This window comes from Dipodomys ordii, unplaced genomic scaffold, assembly GCF_000151885.1.
Source record: "Dipodomys ordii isolate 6190 unplaced genomic scaffold, Dord_2.0 Scaffold17, whole genome shotgun sequence".
In the NCBI taxonomy this organism is placed as follows: domain Eukaryota; kingdom Metazoa; phylum Chordata; class Mammalia; order Rodentia; family Heteromyidae; genus Dipodomys; species Dipodomys ordii.
This window is the reverse complement of record NW_012267233.1, coordinates 7,606,372-7,630,410: the sequence shown is the minus strand read 5'-3', so window position 1 is coordinate 7,630,410 and position 24,039 is coordinate 7,606,372. Positions and strand designations below refer to the sequence as shown.

Genomic DNA, 24,039 nt, shown 5'->3' with positions numbered 1-24,039 from the left:
AAAATGGGACTAATAACAGCATATAGTCATTTCATAAGGTTGCTAAGTGAGCACACATTAATTTGGATTATCTATATAAAGCATCAGCTATGTGGTAATGATGGCTGCTATTATCAATAGTTAAGGTATTCAAGAATGATGGCACAGATAGATCATAGTGGGGCACAGGGCAAAAGAACATGTAATGGATGCAGACCACCTGTTAACAGCAATTACCTGGGAATTGATTCTTTCTCTTTCCTCCTCACCACACCTGACTTGGCAACAAGAACTATCTCCTTGCTATGCTTGCAATCACTTTATCATCTTCACTGCCACATGTAGTCTGAGCCACCAGCACCTCCTATCTGGATGACCGTGAAAGACACTAGCTGGCCATGCTCTATTACCTGTTCTCCTAGATCCCTGCATGAGTGAACACACTCTATCATAAATCAGATCCTTTTGTTTTCTTGATAAAAAAAAATCTTCTACAGGCTTTCTATTGCAAATTCCCAAAAGCTTCCCTTCACTATATTCCTGCTACCTAAATATTCTAAACCCATCCTCATAGTAGGGAACTATTTCTAAGTGTTTCTCTTACTAGAATGTGCTTATCCCCAGAGCGACCTTTATATCATCCCGTGGTAGCAATCATCCTTTAAACTGGATTTTGTCTTCTTCATGACACTTCTTGATTCTCTCACTTACTTTTTTCCTAGCCAACTAGAGCATAGTTTCTTGAAGAGATGGGCTCAGTTTCTCATGTCCAATGCCATGCCAAATGTACCTGGGACGGTTTTCAGTATGTAGGTCCCCCCAGGAAGTCTGGACATGCTTTGCAAGAATGAAAGAAAAGGACTTCATTTACTTTATACTGTAATTCTTCAGTGTGTATTTTTTTTTTTTTTGCAGCATGAAAGGAAATAATAATGGTAGCTAGGGGAGCCGCTGCTGGAGCTGCGGACGGTTCTCTCTGCCCGTTAGTGCCCCTGGCCGAGACTTCACGCCCCCGGCCTGTCGCGCTACTTGTGTCCCCCGAACAGGTCCCTGTTCGTCAGGAATGTGGCAGAGGTCGTTATGGCCCTATAGTTGATGTGTATGTTCCACTTGATTTCTACCCTCGACGTCCAAGAGGATTTGCTTATGTTCAATTTGAGGATGTTCGTGATGCTGAAGATGCTTTCCAGAATTTGGACAGAAAGTGTATTTGTGGATGTCAAATTGAAATACAGTTTGCACAGGGAGATCGGAAGACACCAAACCAAATGAAAGCCAAGGAAGGGAGGAATGTGTACAGCTTCATGGTATGATGACTATGACAGATACAGACGTTCTAGAAGCCGAAGTTATATGAGTGGAGGAGATCAAGAAGTCTGTCTTTTGATTAAATACAGAAGATCTTACAGTCCTAGAAACAGTAGACCGACTGGAAGACCACGGCGTAGCAGAAGCCATTCCGACAGTGATAGATTCAAACACCGAAATCCATCTTTTTCAACATCTAAATCTATTTCAAGATCATGGTCCAAGTCCCAGTCCAAGAAAAGAAATGAAGGCTAAATCTCATTCTATGTCTGCATCTCACACCAAAACTAGAAGCACCTCTCAAACAGATTCCAAAACACATTATAAGTCTGGCTCAAGATATAAAAAGGAATCAAGGAAAAAAGAACCACCTAGATCCAAATCTCAGTCAACATCACAGTCTAGGTCTAGGTCAAAATCTAGATCAAGGTCGTGGACTAGTACTAAGTCAGTGGCCACTGATAGTATAAACCATGGTACTTTCTAGGCATGCATCACTCATTTATTCATAGTTTGGTATACTTAAATTATCAGGAATACAATATTGCAGTGATGCATAAAAATACTTGTTAGTTTTCCCTGTACCAGGCAGTGGTCATAATTAAAATGATATGGTGTTGAGAAGACAAAGAAAAGGGTAGCTATTTGTGGATATGGAATTAAAGATACTTACATAAACTTTTTCCTTTTAGGTGGAATGGTTGCAAACTATTCTGTGTACAAGATGCTATGTTGAAAAAGGAACTTTACAACTTTGGCAGGAGAGGGGGGAGATGGGAGGTCAGGGAGGGGAAGTGGAAACAAAGGAGGAGGCAACAATGCTTGATAAGAAATGTACTCATTACCTTGCTCATGTAATTATAACCCTTCTGTACGGTATTTTCACAATAAAAACATTAATAAAAAATTCTAAAACTTTGATTAGATAAAAATCTTCACTATGTATCTTCATATGTATGCATCATCATATATACTTAGATGGCAGTTGGCCATAAGAATGCGTAATAATTTATCCTCAGCCAGCCATGCTTAAGCAACAGAAGATGATTAATATTTATGGTGCCCATGATCATAATAAGCATGGTAATTAGAAAATGGTGTAGCCTGATTATGATGTGCATTGTGAGAAAAATTCTTCATTTTCCTTTCCCTTTATTATTATTATTATTGTGAAAATACTGCATAGAGGGGTTACAATTACATGGGCAAGATAATGAGTACATTTCTTATCAAGCATTGTAGCCTCCTCCTTTGTTTCCCCTTCCCATCCCTTCCCATTCTCCGCCCGCCCCCTACCCAATCCCCACCCCCCACCAAAGTTGTAAAGTTCGTTTTCCAAATAACGACTTGTACAACTCATTGTTGCAATGGGTTTCCTTTCCCTTTTTTTGTTGTTCTATGCCAGATTCTTAGTAAAATACGTGCAATATTTTCTGTCTACAGGTGACAGTATCTTTACTGTGAAATGTACCTCTGAATGTACCTGGAAATAGATATAATGTTCTGGGGTGAAAATAAGGCTGTAATCTGAAGATGAAAGAAGAGAAACAGTGAGTTCAGAAAAGTATTCTAACTGGCTGAAACTGAAAAAGGAGTTTTTAGAGAGTAACGTGTGGCCTAATTTTGCTTGTGAAAGATGACAAGTGATCTTCTCAAGATTTCCAATGAAATGCTTAAATGAATGTCTCAAAAACTCATTTCCAGTTTTACTCTCTCTCTCTCTCTCTCTCTCTCTCTCTCTCTCTCTCTCTCTATCTATCTATCTATCAAAACTGTCTATCTTTTACTATGTCAGCAGCTGGGGAAAGAATGGCAACAAAGATAGGTATTTCAGGGCAAACGTAGGTAATGGAGCTAATGAATATAAGATCCTAGGACATTAAGCCAATCCAGAGTAGCTCCATGCAGAAAAAGGGAAAGTTCATTCATACTTACCTCTGGTAAAATTGCTTTTTCTGAAAAGGGGAGAGTATAAACGACTCTACTGTGCTATGTCTCCCTTTTCTTTACTCTTGCAGCTTTTGGTCTAGTTTTAACCTATCATTCCTTGTTCACAGAGGACCAAATTTATGTGGATGTTGTGTATAAGATGATTTTTCTGGGAGCTGTTGTCCTGGGCTGGAGGGGATGTAACAATTCATAACACAACAGTCTCTATCTTGCCTCCATTTAAAAATTTAGCTTTACTGTTACTTCTCTGACCTGCCTTCACTCTGTTTCAGATTTGTATACTCGTGTTTCATGTATCAGTGGTGATTCCAATTACACGCTAGGTAACAAGAGTTTAATAAAATGTGGCAATAAATTGTGGAAAGACATCATGCATGGGAAAAAAATGTATTAAGAAATGTGTTCCAGGTAGAGCTTCCAGTATTAAATAACTAATCACTCTCTCTCTCTCATACACACACACACACACACACACACACACCACACACACACACACCCACCCACCCACACACACACACACACACACATTCAAAGTAAAGTAAAGGTTTTATTTAGTGGAACTTGACCTTTCAAAGCTAGAGTGCCAAGCAGTGCCTTACAGCTGGGTTTCTAACCTGTCTGAAGCATGTGGTAGTTGTGAGACCTTTCAAATTGTCCTCGAAGCAAGAAAGGAAGGAGGGTATCCTGTTGAAAACTTACATTGTATTGATTTCACTTGCAGGTGGCAATAAGAGGAATAGGTATTAATTTAGTGCTTAAAGGATCTGAAATTGAATACAGTTAGTAGATAATGTGAATTTAGGGAAGGTTCTTACATCTTTTTGTTTTTGTTTTCAAGACAGAACCTTACTATGTTGTCCCCACTGGCCTTGATCTCATAATCCTCTTACATGGCCCTTCTCAATTGCTGGGATCACGGGATGTGTCATCCTGCCCACATACTATGTCCCAATTGATATGACTAGAATAATGGTCTTCTTCACTGGGACATGGTGGAAGGTCAGTAGTCCAAAAATAAATGGATATAAAGGATTTAGTGAAAATACTATTATAAAATGAGAATCAGATTTAAAGATTTGCATATGCATAACCATAACATTTCTATTAGTTTGTTTGCTTGTTAGTTTGCTTTTTTAGTTTTTTGTTTGTTTGTTTGGTTTTTTTTTTTTTGGCTGTCATTATTACAAATTAAAGCCAGGTCCTAATCCACACTTTACCACAAAACCATACTTCTGGCCTTCTCCATGGGTATAACATTTTTAGAAGAAAGTAAAACACTATGTGGGGGGTAGAAATGTTGGATTGGCTTTTTAATTGTCACCCAGATGGTGCTTTAGAAATGCTCTAATCTCATCTTTCATGTTAACTCTGCTCACTTCAGCCTCCTTAAGAACTACCTTGAGAAATTTTGTTTCAGTGCCTAATTCCTGAGGTAGGAATCATAAGTGTCATGTGTTTTCTTAAATTTCAGAAACCACAGTGTGTAAGCCAGCTATTGGTCTTCACTTTATTCATGTCTCAATGACATGATGAGAACTCAAGAAGAATCCAGACATGTACCTGTGCTGTGTCCCTGGCAAAGCTTGTTAGGGAGGTGGCCTTCTGGGCTGTGAGTTCAGAGACTCCATTTCTTCTCAACATTGTGACTTTGAGAAAGTAATTTAACTTCTTGGCATCTCTTCTCCTGTGTAACAGGATGAGAACTGTACCTTACTTTTTTGGTTTATTTATTTATTATTGTCTTAAAACATATTTTATTGTTATTGTAGAGGTAATATACAGAGGGATCACAGTTTTATAAGTCATTTATTTTTGGACTATTGACCTTCCACCATGTCCCAGTGAAGAAGACCATTATTCTAGTCATATCAATTGGGACATAGTATGTGGGCAGGATGACACATCCCGTGATCCCAGCAATTCGAGTACATTTTGTTTTTAATCATGTCACCACTTCCATAACTCTCTCCCAGTTTTTCCTTCCCATCCCACCCACAAGATACTTAAAAATGTCCTAATACAGAATATCAATAAGAATATGATATTGTCACAGAAAATGCTCCTTACCAGAGAACAAGACATAGAAGAGATGAAGCACAACCTCTAAGAAAGTAGATCATGTGGCAGGAGTTACCAGACACCTCTCAGTCCTGGCTTTCATGATGAATGGGCTTAACTCTCCAATTGAAAGACAGAGTGACTAGCTGGATCAAAAAACAAGACCTGTCCATTTGTTGTCTACAAGAGACATCTCTTGCTGACCAGAACAGACACATTCTCAAAATGAACATTAGGCATAAAATCTTTCAAGCAAATGGCCCCAATGAACAGGCCAGAGTAGCAATTCTAATATCATTAAAATAGTCTTCAAATTAAAATTAGTAAGAAGAGACAAAGAAAGTCATTACATACATAATTCTAAATATCTATTCACTAAATATTAGAGCACCCAACTTCATGAAACACATACTACTTGACTTAAAATTGCACATAGACCCAAATACATTTAACTATTTAAGACTTCAACACATCATTGTCACTTCTGGATAGATCATCCTGGCAAAAACTCAGCAAAGAAACCTCAGACTTAAATAATTGCATTGATCAGTTAGACTTAACAGATATCCACAGAATATTTCACTCAGCAGCATCAGAATATATGTTCTTCTTAGCAAATATGTGCAAAGTCAAAAAAATGAAATTATTCCTTGAATCCTATCAGACCACAATGGAACAAATTTAGAGCTCAACAGCAAAAGCTATCACAGAAACCTCTAACTTATGGAGATTAAACAACCCAATCTTGAATGACCTGTGGGTCATTGAAGAGATTAGAAATGAAATAATCCAAAGATTTATGGAATTTAATAAAAATGAACACACAAAATACCAGTTCTTTTGGAACACAGCAAACGCAGTACTCAGAGGACAATTTATAGCTCTGAACGCCTACATCAACAAATTGGAGAAATCTCAAATCAACACTTGCATGATACATTCCTGTTCCTCGAATAAGTCAAATCCCAACTAACAGATGGAAACAAGTAATAAAAATTAAATCAGAAATAAGTGAATTCGAGACTAAAAAAACCATAGAATGAACAAAACAAAGAGTTGGTTCTTTGAAAAAAATGCTTATTACATTTCAATAGTGCAGATATGAGAATGCTTAGGACGGTGCCTGGCGCGTAGTGAGCATTGGTGATGGCTAGTTACTACGGTGTTATTGATGATTTGGGAAAGTAAAGTATCAGCTAGATGGAAAGACTGCAATGTGTTTATGTAAGAGCTAGCTTTGATAATCAGGAAAGGGACATATAAAATGTGGCAACCCGTGATCACAGTTCTAGATGAAGAAAAATTACTGAAGAACAGAGACATTGGAGCTTACATTTCTTCAAGAATTCATGAGAAAAAAAGAAGAAACAAATTATAACGAATTGTAGGATTTGTTGTTATTTATTACGTACAATTTAGATCTTGTTTCAAAAGCAATTATACCCTGAAAGGAGGTTAGATAAGCAGAAATTTGGGGGTTCTGCTCTTCATATCTTCTCCTGACTAATAGTTATAAAAATAGAAAATATTGTTGAATGGTTTTGGTTTATTTCTGGGTGACAAGAGTGTATGATGTAGCTTATTTAATTTTCACACTAACACTAGGTGATGGATTACTTTGACTCTTTCCTTTGTAAAATGGGTGATGGAGCCAGGTGCTGGTGGTTCACAACTGTCGTCCTTGCTATTCAGGAGGCTGAAATCTTTGGATCACTGTTCAAAGCCAGTTGCAGCAGGAAAGGCCAAGAGACATTTGTCTCCAATTAACTACCTAAAAACTAGAAGTGGACCTGTGGCTTAAAGTGGTAGAGTGTTAGCCTTGAGCAAAAAAAACAAAAACAAAAAAAAACCAACCAACTGAGGGACAGTTCTTAGTTCCTGAGATCAAGCCATAAAACCAACCAAAAGAAGAAAGGTTTGGGCTGGGAAGGTGGCTCAGTGGTAGAGTGCTTGCCTTGCATGCATGAGGCCCTGGGTTTGATTCTTCAGCACCACATAAGCAGAAAAAGCCAGAAGTGGCACTGTGGCTCAAGTGGTGGAGTGCTAGCCTTGAGCTGAAGAGCTGAGGGACAGTGCCCCGGGCTCAGAGTTCAGGCCCCATGACCAAAGGGGGGGAAAAAAAGGGTTCATGGCATTTCTTAATTGTGTGTCTTACTATGGGTGGATGATTTTTCTTTTATGGTCTAAGAGGCTTGAGTAACCACATCTTGCCCTCTACATTTTTATCTGACTTCTACTTTAGTTTCTTCAGTGATTTCAGTGTTGAACTGGTTTTTTTTATATATTTTTATTTTTAGTTTAAGATCTGGACAGATGTTTATAAAACTCCCTGTCCAATAACTTCTGAATAATTTGGAGTTTGATAATGTTCTCAAATAACACTTTTGTCTGACAAATCCTCAGTTTATTAGAGAGACGGTGTAGTTGATAGACTATACCATCAGAACAGCTGAGTTTCAGTCTTTTTTTTTTTTTTTTTCCGGGTCCGGTCGTGGAGCCTGAACTCTGGGCCTGGGCGCTGTCCCTCAGCTCTTCAGCTCAAGGCTAGCACTCTACCACTTGAGGCACAGCACCACTTCCGGCTTTTTTCTTTTTGCTTATGTGGTGCTGAGGAATTGAACGCAGGGCCTCAGGCATGCAAGGCAAGCGCTCTACCACTGAGCCACCTTCCCAGCTCGAGTTTCAGTCTTTATTTGAACACACATTAGCTGCATGGCTTTGGGCCAGTCAGTTAACCTCTGAGCCTCAGTTCCTCATTAGTGAACTGGATTATGTATCTCTCATAGGAGGTTTATGAGAAATTTTAAATCAGAAATGTTAGCCTATTGAATATTGTGTAATAACAACATTGCTGTTATTTGATTGCTTATTTCATTAAAAATTCTGAGTTCACCTTTTGTGATTAAAGGATCTTCAACTGAAGAATTGTACAGTTCATGGGAAAAATCATCATATGAACTAACTTATGAACATTGTTACATTAAGAAAACTACATTTTGTTCTGTAAAATAAGGGACTATGGACAGGCCATTTAAAAAAATGGAATACTAAAGTGACTACTAAGCTTGTTTTATGCATTTGAAAATTAGCAATAATTGTTCCTCTGCAATGAAGTTGTGTAGATTCCACTCACTATTGTTTAACTAAAATATTTCAGATTATCTCTTTGTGACCTTACAAGGAAATAAGGTAATTTTAGTTTTTTTTTTTTTACATATTTTTAAATGCCAGTACTGAGGTTTGAACTCAGGGCTTTGGACTTGTTCTGACCTTCTTTACTCAAGTCTAATGCTCTACCACTTGAGCAGCACCTCCATTTCTGGCTTTTTGGTAATTAATTGGAGATTGGAGTCTCATGGATTTGTCTGTCCAGACTGGCTTCAAACCACAATCGTCAGCTCTCAGACTTCTGAGTAACTCTTGAGTAGTGTCAGGTATGAGACACTAGCACTAGGTCTTTTTTCACTATTATGGAAGGCCTTCTTTTCCCATGGCATGCCCTCCATTCAGATGTTGAAAACCTTCTTAAAAATTAGCAATTTGGTCATATATACATAGCTTTTGACCTTTTCTGCTTGTCCCAGACATATACTAGTTACTGCAAACAAGAGAAACCATGGGACCTATGTTCCTTTGGGCCTCGCTTACTTCACTTAATGTAATTTTTTCCAAGTCTTTCTATCTCCTAGCAAATGGGGCAACGTCATTCTTTCTGATGGGGGCATAGAATTCCATTGAGGGGCATCTGGGTTGGTTCCATTGGTTCCATAGCTTAGCTATGGTAAATAATAAATAAACATAGTTGTGCTGGTAGCTTTAGTGTGGTCTTGTTTGTGATCATTTAGGTAAATGCCTCAAAGTGGGATTGCTGGGTCACAGGGGAGCTCTATGTGTAGTCTTTTAAGGAACCTCCATACAACTTTCCAAAGTGGTTGAACAAGTTTACACTCCCACCAAAAATGTAGTAGGGTTCCTTTCTGGCTACATCCCCTCCAGCATCTGTTGTTAAAGTTCTTGATTATAGCCATACGTCTGGGACAAGCATAAAAGGTCAAAAGCTATGTACATATGACTAGACAAGATGATGTTAAGCGAAATGAACCCCAAGATAGGGACACAAGTGGTTTTTTCTTTCTTTCTTTTTGTCAGTTGTGGGGCTTCAACTTTAGGCCTGGGTACTGTCCCTGAGCTCTTCAGCTCAAGGCTAGCACACTACCACTTGAGCCACAGTGCCACTTCCAGCCTTTTTTTACTGTTTATGTGGTACTGAGGAATCGAACCCAGGGTGTCATGCATGCCAGGCAAGCACTCTACTGCTGAGCCACCTTCCCAGCTCTGTGGTTTTTTTCTTTCTTGCTACTGGTTCTAACGTATTTATAAGGTACCATGTGATTTCTTTGTTGCTTTGTATGTCCCTCCTCCATGGTATATAACCCCTGTTTTCACTGTATTTGATGTCGGTATAATGGGGAGGGGAAGGGTAAAAAGAAAATGTTTAAATATGGATACAGGCTGACTCATTGTAACAATGAGATGTACAAGACACTGTTGAATATCGAACTTTACAATTTAGGCTGGGGGTGGTGGTGGGAAGGAAGGGATGGTAGGGGAAAAACAAAGGAGGAAGCAACAATGCTGGATAAGAAATGTACTCATTACCTTGCTCATGTAACTGTAACCTCTCTGTACAATATTTTCACAATAAAAAACATTTTAAAAAGAAGAACTCAGGGTCAGCACCCAGGCTCTGAGTTCAAGCCCCACAACCAAAAAAATAATTAGCAATTTGGGACTCCATGTTTCACTTTCTGATGTGTTTTACTTGGAATTCAATATGTCAACTTTTACTCCCACTCTCCTTAGACAGGTTATTATTTATTTTTTTTTACTGTGTAAAACCAGAAATCTTACTCCTCATCCTCCAGTATAGTGGAATAGTGTGAACTAGATGGAACTAGTAATTCTAGCCATTTGTGGAAAAACACAAGATTATTGTTTTTAAGTCAGAGGTGATAGAACTATTTCCTTTTTGCAGCTGTGCAAAGTGAGATGACTTGAAGATTTCTGGGCTTGCTGACATGAATTTATGACCCCAGTACTCAGGAGGGATGTGGAGTCAGAAGGATCTTAAGTCCAAGGCAAGCTTGTGCTATATAGTGAGTTCAAGGATCCCCCTAAGTACCTTTGTCTGGAAAATAAGCAAGGACTGGGGATGTAGTTCAACGGTAGAGGGCTTGCCTACTATGTACAAGATGCTGGGTTTGATCTTCAGCCTTGTAAAAACAACCAACTAATCCCAGGATCATCAAAGTGACAGACAGAGAATTGAAAATTATTGGAGGCTGCAATCAAGATTCACATTCTTTTCATGAAAAGAGGGTGTTACAAGTGACCAGGATTATATAATATTGTACTTTGAGAGTATATACTTGATATTTATGGAGGGATGGGGTAAATTATGAATGAGTTTATACTATGTGTGACACATTGTTGATAAATTTAAACAACATATCTTTGATTATAGAAATATTACATGACCATTATTGTTAAAAGCCCAAGAAATAATAAAAATATAAAGCAGACAATACAACAATTCACAACTCAGAGATAACCACAGTTAACATTTTTCTCCAAATTTTTTATTCTTAACAGATTTGTATCTGCAGTGATATAACAAGGTTCATACAGTGAGGTTTTGAGTACTGTCTGACTATTCTGTTTAACATTATGTCTTGTACATTGTTCCAGGGAGAATTTGAATAAGTACTTGAATTTTTTTAGTATTTGAAATTTTTGAAAAGTATATTTTGACCTCTGTTATTTCTTTCCAGACAAACAAGACTTTAAAGGTACGTGGAAAAGCTGTTATAGTTGTTTTTCGGACAAGATAGAAAAATAAGAAAAGAAGGAGTAGGAGATCTTGGTATTAAAAAATAAAAACAAAACAAAAAGTTCTCAAATACTGATGGCCGATATGTCCATATGTGGAATTTCTCCTAAGAAGGTGTCTGGAACACATTAAAGGTGCTAATGTGGGAGAAAGATTTTGACTGATTGGACCCCTAACTTTTGAACACTTTTCTGGAAGGACTACCATGTGATACCTAGTAGACTTCACTTTGGGTCTAGATTTGTTCTATAATGACCTGGTACTTCTTCCCTATCTTCTAGTGTCATTTGGCAACAGTATTTACTGAGATCTCTCTCTGAATGAAGAACTCTGTTAAGGGATAGTTAATATGACTTATACAGATTCTGCTTCCATAGTTTATAATCCAATAGGGAAGAAAAGCAAGGTGCTACTCTCTACCTGCTTGACTAAGCACAAAGGTGGGAACATCCACTGTAGAAAAGAAGTGCTGTGTCTGAATCTTAAGGTAGGAACTGATGAGCCGTGGGGGACATGGTTCCTCAGGAAGAGCTCTCATGTGAAGCCTGACAGACACAGAATCATTGGTCCATAAAGTCAAGTAAGGGGAAGAGTGAGGTGGAAGAAGAAGTCAATTGGGACTGTGGTGCAACAGAGGCCAGGATGGTTGGAGCCAACTGATCAAACGATTTAAGAAGCCTTTGCAAATACTATGGGCTGTTCTGTTTTGTGTCCTTTGATTGATACCTCAATATGACCCAATAAATGCCCACTAGGGTTTGGAACATTTGATTCCGATTGGCAATTGAAATTGAAATGGGCCTAGAAAAGGGAAAATTTTAATTGTCAGGGAAGGAACTACCAATACATAAAAATGTCTGTGAAGACAAGTGTTAACACACACACACACAGAGAGAGAGAGAGAGAGAGGGAGAGAAAGAGAGAGAGAAATGACTGCACTCAAAAGCAAATTCAAAGAGCACTTTTTCTTTATTTTAATTTTCTGTTTATTCAGAGGGTAATATATGCTCATAACTTTAATGCTCCCTCTTTGAAAAAAGACCATTTTTAACACAAGATTTTTTTCTTCTAAAAACAGAAGCTAATGCCTACATTTTTATTCACAATAAATTGCCAACATTTTATTCGCTAGTTTCACAAAACAGCTGGAACCTTGCCGAGGTTTCTGAATTAAATTAGCTTTCAGGACCATTTAAAGTTCTTCCATTCTATTAATTCAGCAGACAATCAAGTTGTTCACTTGTTGACTTTTATCCACACGCACTCAATCAAATCAACTATCAAAGAAAGATACCTATTAGTTGTTAATTTTATATGTTAGATAGGAATCCTAGAACTCCTGTTTATATCTCTGCGATAACCTTCTAATCTTTGCCACAGTCTTCGTAACAGCAGCATTAACTAGTCTGCCATCTATCTTGATTAACAACACTGAGACTCAGAGAGATGTACCACATCTGATAAGGTGAGCAGCCCAAATTTCTAACAATGCCTGAAGCTCCATGGAAAATGCACTTCAGTCCCCATTCGCACAAATGGCTAGGTACCCTGAAGGTTGTCTTTAAGTCACAGTTTTGCAAATTATTATTTGAAGGAAACGAGAGGGGCTTGTTTCCATGTAGTTTTTCTTTTTAACTTAATTTTTGTCAAAAACCAAGTGTCTTACACTACATTTATCTGCATTTATTCTCTATTTTGTTTCCACTAGGCTTAGGGTTCTAGAATTTTTTTTTCTTATATTGAATTACAAGTATCCTTTTGATCAAGCAACTCAATGGATATTCATTCACTGTGACTAGCAATGATCAGGCGCACGTAAGATGGAAAATACCACTGCATATACCATAAAGTATGTATTTAAAACTGCAGTAGATTTCTCACAAAGTAGAACTGTCTTGGCTTCACTGAGATTGAGGATGAGAGAGAATTTTTGTCCCACATGGAAACTTGCAGGTTACTCTTCCTATAATTCTTTTAGAGTCCACTCAAACTGTCCATTGTTGAATTTCATTGTTAAAGTCTGAAGCATCATTTATACAACATTCATGTTGATTTTAGCAACATCGATCCATGGGGCTCATGAACATCTAAATAGTATACAGGAATGCCACCAAGCACTTTCTGAGAACAGTATAGAGACAAAGGCTGTGAGTCAGAAATGAAATTCAATAAAAATAGTTTAAACACAAGAACTTAGGTTGAATAATACCTCATGTAAGATATGGGTGGACAGGAATAAATAAACTTGATAGAGGAGAGTTGAATCCTTATACTATCTCATAGCCACATTTTAGATAGTAATATAATAAAATGTGAGTTCATTTATAGCTTCAGGTTGCTAAGCCATACAGAGTGGATATTTGCAAGTCCCTTAACTATGAAAATTATTTTCTAATCTAGCTCTAAAGTCAAGGTCACTCTCCTGGCTTTCAACCCTGGTTATTTTCAAATGCACCTCTTAATGAACCTCCAAGCCCAAAGCATCCTAATTTGTATTCATCATCAATCCTCTAGTACCATCTGTGGATCTGATTGTCCATTAATAATATCATCATTCTTGAACTCATCCTACTTTCCTAGTTGCAACCCATCACCAATCTCTGGTCATTTTTCTCTGTGATTTCTAATCTTTCCTTTTTCTATTTCCCATTCCACTCCTCCAATTCAGCTACTCATTATAACTCATTCGAAGTACAATGATACACATCTATCTAGTATTCTTTCCTCCCTCCCTTCCCTCCCTTTCCTTCTTTCCTTCCTTTTGTTTCTGAGATAGAATTTCACTCTGCTGCTCAGGAAAACCTCTAAGTTTTTATGCAGATCTTTCCACTTAGGTCTCACAAGTGGCTGGAATTATAAGTTTGTGCCAGGCATCTGTTTTTGTAGATTACTCTCATAAAACTACTTTACTATATCATCACTACTGAAAATTCTTTTTTTGGGGGGGGTCCAGTCGTGGGGCCTGAACTCAGGGCCTGGGCGCTGTCCCTCAGCTCTTCAGCTCAAGGCTAGTGCTCTACCACTTGAGCCACAGCGCCACTTCTGGCCTTTTTTCTTTTTGCTTATGTGGTGCTGAGGAATCGAACCCAGGGCCTCAGGCATGCAAGGCAAGCGCTCTACCACTGAACCACCTTCCCAGTCCCTGAAAATTCTTTATAGCTCACTTTCTTAGAAAATCTCAGACACTCTAATTTTTGTATTCTTGTTATTTTTTTTAACAACTTGGCCAAAGTTTGTTTTAGTTTTATATCTCTCTCATACATCTTTTTCATTATATCTTTTTTGAGTTCTACATTTCATGTTGTTGCTTACCAAGCTCCCTTTGCATCAAATTCCTTTCTTTCCCATATCTGTTGTTTATAAAAACGATTTTCTGAACTCTCTTTCCTCTTTTTTTTCACTCCATGTCTTATTTCCCTCCCTCTCCCTCCCATTCCATATCCCTCCTCCTTCTCTCTATGTTCTGATCTTCCTGTCTTCCTTTATATAAATAGGCACACATGAATACTAGGTGTGTCCAAGAGGATACACAATGCTATCATCAAGGTGCTCACAGACAGGAAAAATCAGTGCATCAACAGGTAGGAGCAAATAGGGAAGAAGAGGGAAAGACTATAACTCAGCTTTGAAAGGTAAGCATGAGTCACCAAAGATTTTTGGAAGATGTTTGAAATTTTGTACTTGTTTTAAACATTAGAATTTGTTCTATAGATAAGAGTGGTAAATCATGAAGGGATTTTAGTGAGGAAGTTACATGGCCAGATTTGAATTTTAGTCAGACCAAGCATTTTGTTATATTGAGATGAGGTTGAGGAAGAAAATACAATGGCAAATGAAAACACATAGAAAATGTGAACGGAATCTCTCTCCTTCCTTGTCCCCACGTGGGAAAAGAAATCGTAGATAGCACTGGTAAAATTCTATTCATTGATATTGGAGAGTGGGAAAAGTACAAGAGAGTCAGTGATGACTTTTGGATTTTTAGTTTGCATTACTGGATGTGATACTACAAATTGTGATTAAAAATAATATATGGGATTCAGATTTGGTGTGGGAAATGAGAGGGAAAATTACAGATCCAGTATAGTCATCTCGTCATTTCACTAGGTGCCCATGAATGAAGTCAGATAACCCAAAGGAAGCTACCTGATGCTCAGGAGGCAGGTCTCAACTGCGATTTAGAGTTGAGGTTAATGAGCATTCAGGCAGTAGACTGAGTTCACAGTAAGGCAGGTATTCCAAATGCAAACTTTATGGAATAGATTCAGGAAGAAAAGCTGAAGAGAATACAGAAAAGAAATAGGAGAAAACATTGGAAACATACTTTTCTTTGATTTTACTGTGGCTCATATCTGTCAGTTTCCTTAAACATTTATTACTTTTTCTTCAAGGCAGGAAGACACAGGATTTTTTTTTTTACATTTTTTTAAATCTTTTACAATGTCTCCTTTTGGTCAGATTAGAGGCAGTTTAGTGGACCATTCATTTGTCCTCACAGCTGGATTTTCTCTGGTGAATTGATAAACTGTTATGTCATGATCTCTTTCTTCTTAGTGCCTTCAAGAAATGTAATTGGTAAACCATGGCAGGATTGCCTTACATTTCTTGTTTTTCCTTTACACAAATTTCTAAATTCTCATGATTTCCGGGGAGTGGATGAGGACTGAAGATTGGGGAGTGTGCCGATTCAGTATGGATTTAGAGCATCACATGCCTTGTCAATATCAGGTTTATGTGAGAACCCGGCATTAGAAAGCTGGTCCCTAGCCCAGCTAATTCTAAAGTGACTGTGTACTCATTCAGCCTTGTCTCACATATGCATTGCTTCCTCAGTACTACAGAAAAAAATATTGGGCATATAATTTAAGCACACCATTTTCCCCCTCTATAATGCTTTCTTATGGCACTTATGACTTCATATCTTATATTTTTGTAAATAGGAAAGATTTTGGTTATTTCTGCATAGAAGCTATCCTAAATTTTATATTTCAGTCATTTCTTCCTGCTATACACCTGGAATTTTGATAAGTTTAGTTGACTGAATGTACTTTTATTTTTAATGAAATGCCATATTCTTGGTTTGAAAAAGCACACCAATTTTACTATTAAAAATGAATGAGTATTTGTATCTCTATTTTCTCTTTCTCCTTCTCCTCTTCCTCCTTCTTCTCTTCACACTGACATTTGAACTCCAGACCTCCCTCTCATTGAGCTGGCTTGGATTGCTCAACTGGCATCTACCACTTGCACCATGACTCCAGCTTAGTTCCCCCCTTTTTCCTTTTTCTTTTTGTGCTTGTCCTGAGGCTTGAACTCAGGACTTGGGCTCTGTTCCTGAGCTTTTTGACTCAAGACTAACATTGGACCACTTGAGCTAACATTCCACTTCTTCTGGTGTAGATTTTTATTGGTTATTTTGGACATAATTAAATAGACTTTTCTGTCAGAGCTGGTTTTGAACCACAAACTTCCTAATCTTAGCCTCCCGAGTGGTTAGTATGACTTAGGACTATCAAAATGTGAAAAGTTAAAGCACAAGGACTAAAAATAGAGAAGTAGAGTTTATGAGATGTCAAAAGTCAGGGATCTAAACTTTAAAGTGAAGTTTAAATTTATCTTAGTATAATATTTTCTTCTTATGATACTGTAAATGTCTCTCATTTCTGTTAGAAGCCTAAGAAGTGAAGCTATTTCAAGGTCTTGGTCCATTTTGTAAGGTGTGGATATAACTTTTGAAAATTTAAGAGAGAAAGAGAGCTTTATCAATGAAGTCGGATAAAATGCATTATATAGTATCATGACCATCCGAGTCTATTTTTCTAGAATCACTCAAGTGTAGCAACAGAGCCAGACTTGGAATATTGCTGTCTTGTCTTCTGCTTAAATGCCAGCAATCATGGAAGGCAAAAATTATTATAATAATATTTTTTGATGTTGTTGATTTTGGTCTGGGTCTTCAATCTGAAAAGTAAATCTAGAAGTTTCTATCCACTGATGACTGCCTTTTATTAAATACCACTTTTTAATTTTTGATTTCTTGGCAAAAGCCTCTTTTCTTTGTCAAATCTAACATTTTAGTCTCTCCATATCCTCTCTCCTGAACTGCTGTTTACCCTCCATCTTTGCTCAGTGCAGAAGATAATTACTGAAGCTTTGGGGAGAGTGATAGTACTACATTTTTCCCCCTCCCACCTCCAAAAAAATAATATTAAGTGGAGCACCCTTCCCTCTTTTCTTCAGTTATTTAATTTGGCAAGTACTTTTAAGTCTATATTGACATGGACAAGACAAGAAAATTGTTGCACTTCAGGAGACATTGTTTTATACCATTAGTAATTTTCTCCTCTATTCTTGTTAAGTCAGCTAACTGATAGTAGAAAGCCTGGAATTTATGGATTGTTTCCCTATAGCAATATGAAAATTATCTTCTTATATATGATCTCCCATAGGACTTCTGCCATTTTTCTGTGTTAAAAATTGTTCACCCTTTGTTATATTTTGCAGTGATTAAAACAAACAAACAAACAAGATTTCTTTCTGCTGCCTCCCATCCTCCTTGGATGGCATTTTGATAAATTAGAATCATGTCAACCTCACTATGAGAAGTGTCAGATATTTCTTTTTACAACCATCCCATTTAATAATAATGAGCACATCTTAGTTACGATAATTGTATTAAACGTTTAACATTACAAAGCGCCGAGAGAGCATTTCAGAGCTGACTCTCGATCTGACAGCCACAGAGGGACCCTCTTGAGCATAGCTCAGTGTAAGGGAGAGATATTTTCATTGCTGAGAAGAGATGTGAAAGGAATAAAATTATCATTTGCTGTTCACATAGTATGTGACAGGCACTATATGAGGGAACTTTCTTCACAGCTCTTATTAGATTAACCCATGAAGTAGAAATTAGCATGGCACTTCTAATAAATGTGGTGTATAAGTCATGTGGCCCAACCCAAAGACACATAAGATGCACAGCTAGAAGATAACCAACCAGGAGTGCCAACCCAAGTCTACTTAATGACAGGATCCATTTTCCACAATGTAAAATGTGTTCATCTAAGTCCTTGGTGGTACAAAACCATTAGACTAAAGAGAAGAAACTTGGGTCTTGACATGATTTCTAGCAGTGAATGCATCAATTTCTGGCCAATTATTTCCCAATTTGTCAGGAAAGAATAAAGTATTTTCCAACCAGATGTGAAAATTAGATGAGTTCTGCATCAACTATTTATTTAAAATTATATTCTCTACATATTTATGTATACATTAAGCAGGTTGCTAAATGCTTTTAATGTATACATTGATATTATCATGACAGAAACTATGTGGCTATTTTTGTTCTCATTTATGTAAGAAACCACAGCACAGAGAGAGGCTTGCCCAAAATCATAATTAGCTAAGTGGCAAAATTAAGATTTGAACCCATGAAATCAAGACTCAGAACATATGCTGTAAACTACCACTATACAATGTGCAGATGTTGTCAGCATGATTATTTCATACTTCAGAATAAATTAAAATGATACAAAAGACTACGTGGGGTCAGTGTTAACTAATAGCATCCTAGTACCTAAGGTTTGCTGTGGGAAGTATTTTAAAGCGAGTAGAATGGAACTGGAGAGGTTTTGTGAACCGCATGAACCATGCAGGACTACCCTAGTCCAGTTTTCCTGCGGGTAGACTCTTGGGTATGTTTGCTAACATACTTAGCCACGGTAGGCCTAGCTGTAAATGTTATCCCATGCTTCTTTTCCAGTGAACAAATAAACATTCAAACATTCACCAAGTTAGACTGGTAGAATCTTTGAGTAAGGTTAAATGCTCATTGAAAACCTTGGGGTGATTGTTTAAGCATTTGAATCTAGATTTCAACAACCACCACCACCACCACAACAACAAAAACTTCAGCTTGTATTTGTGGTTAGTGGGAAAGTTGCAAAGAATCTGCAGAGTAAACAACTATGCCTGGCTCAAATTAAAAGTTTAGAGAAAATGCATTTGCCATGAGCCACGATTGGGCAAGGCAATTGATTGGATAAGTCTCAACTTGGGAGAACCTTGAAAAGATTACTTTGTGTTGTGATGATGATACTGGATTGAGGGAAGTCTGGAATCCCTGACCTTGCAGAAGGAGCCAGTTCTACTGTTATTACCATTCCCAGAGGGGACAAAGTGGCCCCAGCAGCCTGGTCTTTAATTCCGAGGTCTTAAAATAGTGGGGGGAAACAGCATTTTAATCTCACACCACCTTCTCTTGAGTCTTCTTCTGGAATTTTACCAAGAATTATTTTTGCACCACCTTTTTTCTTCTTTTTAAAAACCTTTGTCTCAATAAGATGTGCAGAAATAGCCTATACACATGATTGCATTGCGATTTGCTAAAATGCAAACATTTGGCTCTGTGATTCAGATTTGCAGATTTTAGAGGATAAACAGAGTCATAAGCATTTGCAATTGATGGTCTTTTTGATCTAAGTGCATTTAATGATCAGATCATGCATTACAGGTTGCAAAGGTTTAAATTTAGATACACACTTAATAAGACAAAGGGCAAAGGATGGATTTACACAGGGATGCCCCTCCCCCAGTCTGACTATTTATGTACCAATTAATTCAAAGATTATACTTGGAATTATTACAATCAACTGGGATACTGTATTTTGCTCAGTTTACATTTAGTTTCAGGATGCTCACATTCCATAAAATGTATTTCAAGACTCCCTTAAAAGACAAAATAGACACTCTTTAAGCAGTATACAAGATACAGATCTTTATCTCCTACAAAGGGAAGGAAACAAGAAAGCTGTAAATAATAAGTTCTGAATAGGAATGACATAAACTGCCTAATCAATGTCTTCCAGAACTGGCAAGTGACACCTCTTTGTTTTTTTTTTTTTTTGCAAATAAAAACCTTCTTACCATCACAATATAAACCATTATCTCTTCAGGCAAGGTATATTTAGAAATGTACAAAATGTACATTTCCTGCCAGCCTCTAGATCAGTAGGTGGAGATCTAAAGTCATGCAAATATTACAGTAAATGCAGGCAACCAATTTCTAATTATTCCATATCAGCAGATTTGTGAGGAATATAATTTATTAAAAAAGAACAGTTTATGATCAGCAGACCTTGGTTATGACTGTTTAGGAATTCAGTGCATTTTGATCTAATCACAAAATCAAAATATTCATGAAACACAATGATATCTCCCCAAAGCAGCCGGGCAGCCATTAATTTTGAAATTCGGGTAATTTATTAACACTTATCTGAAGCTGTAAAAGCTTACCTCTGTGTTTGTAATACGGAGAAAAGTGAAAGCAGTTTTAAAACTGATTCCTAATGATTTATAATGGTTTGCTGTAATTTGAGCCAGAAATTCAATTAAAATGTATGTCTAGTTTTGTTTCAAGATCTTTAGTTAAAAATTCTATTAAAATTCTATTTCCTTCTTGCATTAAATGTATCTGTTATCTGCATATACAAGAAATATAAGAAAATTCTATCATTTATTCCCCAGTCTCCATAAATGCTTCTAAAAAGCATTCATTTTTATTTCATAATTCTGCTAAGGTAGCATTTGGAATTTATATACAGTCAGGGAAGAATTACTGTCTCTTCCATTTTCTCAATAAGGAAAGAAATCTAACACTGAGTATTTTAGGGACATGTGAAGTGATATATACCGTTTTATCAATCGAGGGGGTAATGAAATGAAACAGATGTTTTTGGCTCCAAGTTATTAACCTAATGGGATGTTTTCAAGGCATTGAACAACTTATAAAATTCAATAGAAAGGTTTAGGAAGTGGGAGAAAAAAATATTCAACTCCCCTGAAACGAATGCAGATTAAAACTTCATAAGAATTGTTCTACGTATAGGATTCTTTATTATTGTTTTTAACATAAGGGTCTTGGGCGAGTTGGAGAACTAGATTGGTATTCCTAACAGATTCTGAGGTCAAGATGTGCATTTCTCAGGACAAAGTCGAATCATGGACCCTTGGCAATGTTCAAAACAATTACTGCTGAGGAGAAATACATCTCCAGTTCCCTCTATAACTTCCCTGTCATGTCCACACCAAGAGTATGTGGTACCTAGAAATGGGGTAGATGGAGATTTGCAAGCAAGACAGAATTAAGAAGCAAGGCAAAAGAATTATATAGAAAAGCAAGGTTTAGAAAGGATGTGTTTTGTAATAACTCTCCATATAATTCTACTAAGGGGCTAAAGGTCAGAGCCACAAAAATCACAGAGTGATCACACAGATCCCAGTGATTCATGGTCACAGATTTGTTTGCTCTTTTTCACTGTTGTGAAGTCCAGCCATTCTAGGATCATCCTAGAGGGAACAGTGGACATATGTAGGAAACTAAGTTTGTAGACTTAATTCCTAAATTTCCCTGAAATAACCCAGCACTTCTTTTCTGTCACTCACTTTCCTGATGATGAAAAACATTTGAATTCAGTCAATAGGCTGACCACCTGGAGGGTATTTCCTTTTCGTTTTTCTACTTAACAGTATCTGAACTGTTAAGGTACTGTTAAGCCAAACTTCCAAATAATCCATGGAATCAGGTAAGAAGTATGGCATTATCTCTGAGCTACTTTCCATGTTATCAAAGTTTGCGGGGAAATATTGGTGACCTCTCTGCACCAGTCGATGTGGATTTCATAATTGCTTATGGCTTGGCTTCTTTTATTGTCTCTGACTCCCGCGTTGGCATTCTTTTAATGTGTATTTTTGTACAAATTAGAGAAGCAAGAGTTAAGATGTAGAACTTATGTGTCTGGCCACAGCTGTTCAGAGCAATTCAGTGTGTCAAGATGAGGTCAAATGAATAGGGAATGTCATTACTAAATGGCAACGTTTCTGAGGGTTTTAAAGAATTTCAAGTCCTTTTTAAATCTACATTTATTTTATCTTTTTTTCTGGGGTGATAGGTTGCACTTCTAGTTCTTGTCAGAGATTTGTACATTAAAATGACTTTTAAATTTATTCTAGAAATCAACTTTCCAAACAGTATTTTAGGCAGCACCAGTAGAATTCATTGAGCCTTAAAAAAACAACAGCTCATTTTAAACTTAATAACATATATTTGTTTGTTTGTCAGGCTGACAGGATGCATGCCTAAATGTCCCTTTGATATATTACAAAGAGACACCGAGGATTAGTTTCTATTTCCAAATTCTATGACTCATATTGTAAGTATCATTCAAATTTCTCATGGCTAATTAAGCTTAAAATGCTCTAATATTAATACAAGATTTTTGCCACTTTGAAGTTAACCAAATATACACAGCTATGGATAAATTTTGGGCATCATGATGACATGATAAATAGGTGAATTTGGCTATAAAATAGATTATGGGCATGTCAACCAATGCTGTAGAATTTATGGTACAGAATTGATAAAAATGTACTGAAAGTAAGACTGGGTTATTGAAGTAGTATATTGCATATACCATTCATATTATGCCTATAAAGAACCGAATCAAACAGCATGGAAAAGCTTTTTGTCCACCTCTTTTGTATCTATGGTCAATAGACAGTGGATAATAAAAAAATCCCTTCCAGTTGGTATAGCAGACATTGGTGATGCTTCATATGTATCTTCAAATCTTTTTATTTCTCTGCACACATGCTCATTTTCAGTTGCCAACATCTCTAACTTTTGGCCTGAGGACTTCTTTCCAGAGTAATGAAGTCTGCTCAGTTCACCTGCAGACCAAGCCTGGAAAGACCAGGGAATTATCTCTTTTTAGGTATAGCTGTCAACCAGTAACAGATGGGAATTGATGAGTAAATACTCTGGCTTCTGCTTTCTACCTGGAAAGATGTGCTTTATTGCATGACCCAGATATCCCAATTAGAATAGCTTAAAAGCCCACAAAATCAACTCAATCTTACCCCCCCCTCTCTCTTTCTCTCTCCCTCCTACACACATTTTTATCTTTTTGACTTACTAACACTTTTCATCTTTCTGTTACTTTCTCACTCATCTACCAGTATTTCCCATTCTTGAACACCTATTTTTTATTAGGTACCACTTCTGAGGAAAATCTATGATCTATGACAATGCCTTGTGCCCCTTTAAAAATAGAAGTTCATGGGAATTCACCTCAAACCTAATTGCAAAAAAATACCTTAAGGAATTCTGGGGCTTTGACTGAGTAATTCACACCCTCCTCCTAAGCCTCAGTTTATAAAATTAACAGATGAGGTAAATGACCTCATTCTAACATTCTATTATTTTATGATGCCACATTCATTTGCTCTCAACTGACCACTGTTGTATCAATTAACTGTTGGCTATTTCTTTTCTGCATTGACAGAGATCATTCATTTTGAAGTCATCTAGAGCAATGCAAGCAATGCTTAGAAAACACTAGATGAATTCTTTGCCTCCCCTGATTTCAGACACTGGGCACCATTTCATTCCCCTTTTGCTTACTCTTCTCTAACCTTGGTAGTGACAGCCTTAGCCATAGAGCAGTTCCTATCCCTGTAAATCTTCTCACTTACTTCTCTCTTCCAAGCTGTGCTGTTTTGATGCAATCAAATTTACCTCTCTGTAGGGTTCCCACAGTTGCTCCCTACATGAGGTATAAGCCCTTGCTCCTCTATCTGATTTCATTTGTACCATTTAATAAAAAAGGATTTCAGACCATACTGAATAGACATCTTCAGCATGACCGGCTGATTTCATAGAGGAAGTTGGTCCCCTTTAAGATGGTGGGAATAATTGTGAGAACTGTTGGCATGACTTGTCTTCAAGGAGATGGATATAAAAAAACAAACAAGAAGAGAAACAAAGAGAAATGTGAAGAAAGTGAGGTGGAAGAAAG

General features: G+C 37.2%; 1 pseudogene; it reads left to right on the top strand.

Annotated features, from left to right (window-relative positions):
• Nucleotides 1-911: 911 nt before the first annotated feature.
• LOC105982708 lies at nt 912-1,774 on the top strand (annotated as a pseudogene).
• The last annotated feature ends 22,265 nt before the right edge of the window (nt 1,775-24,039 follow it).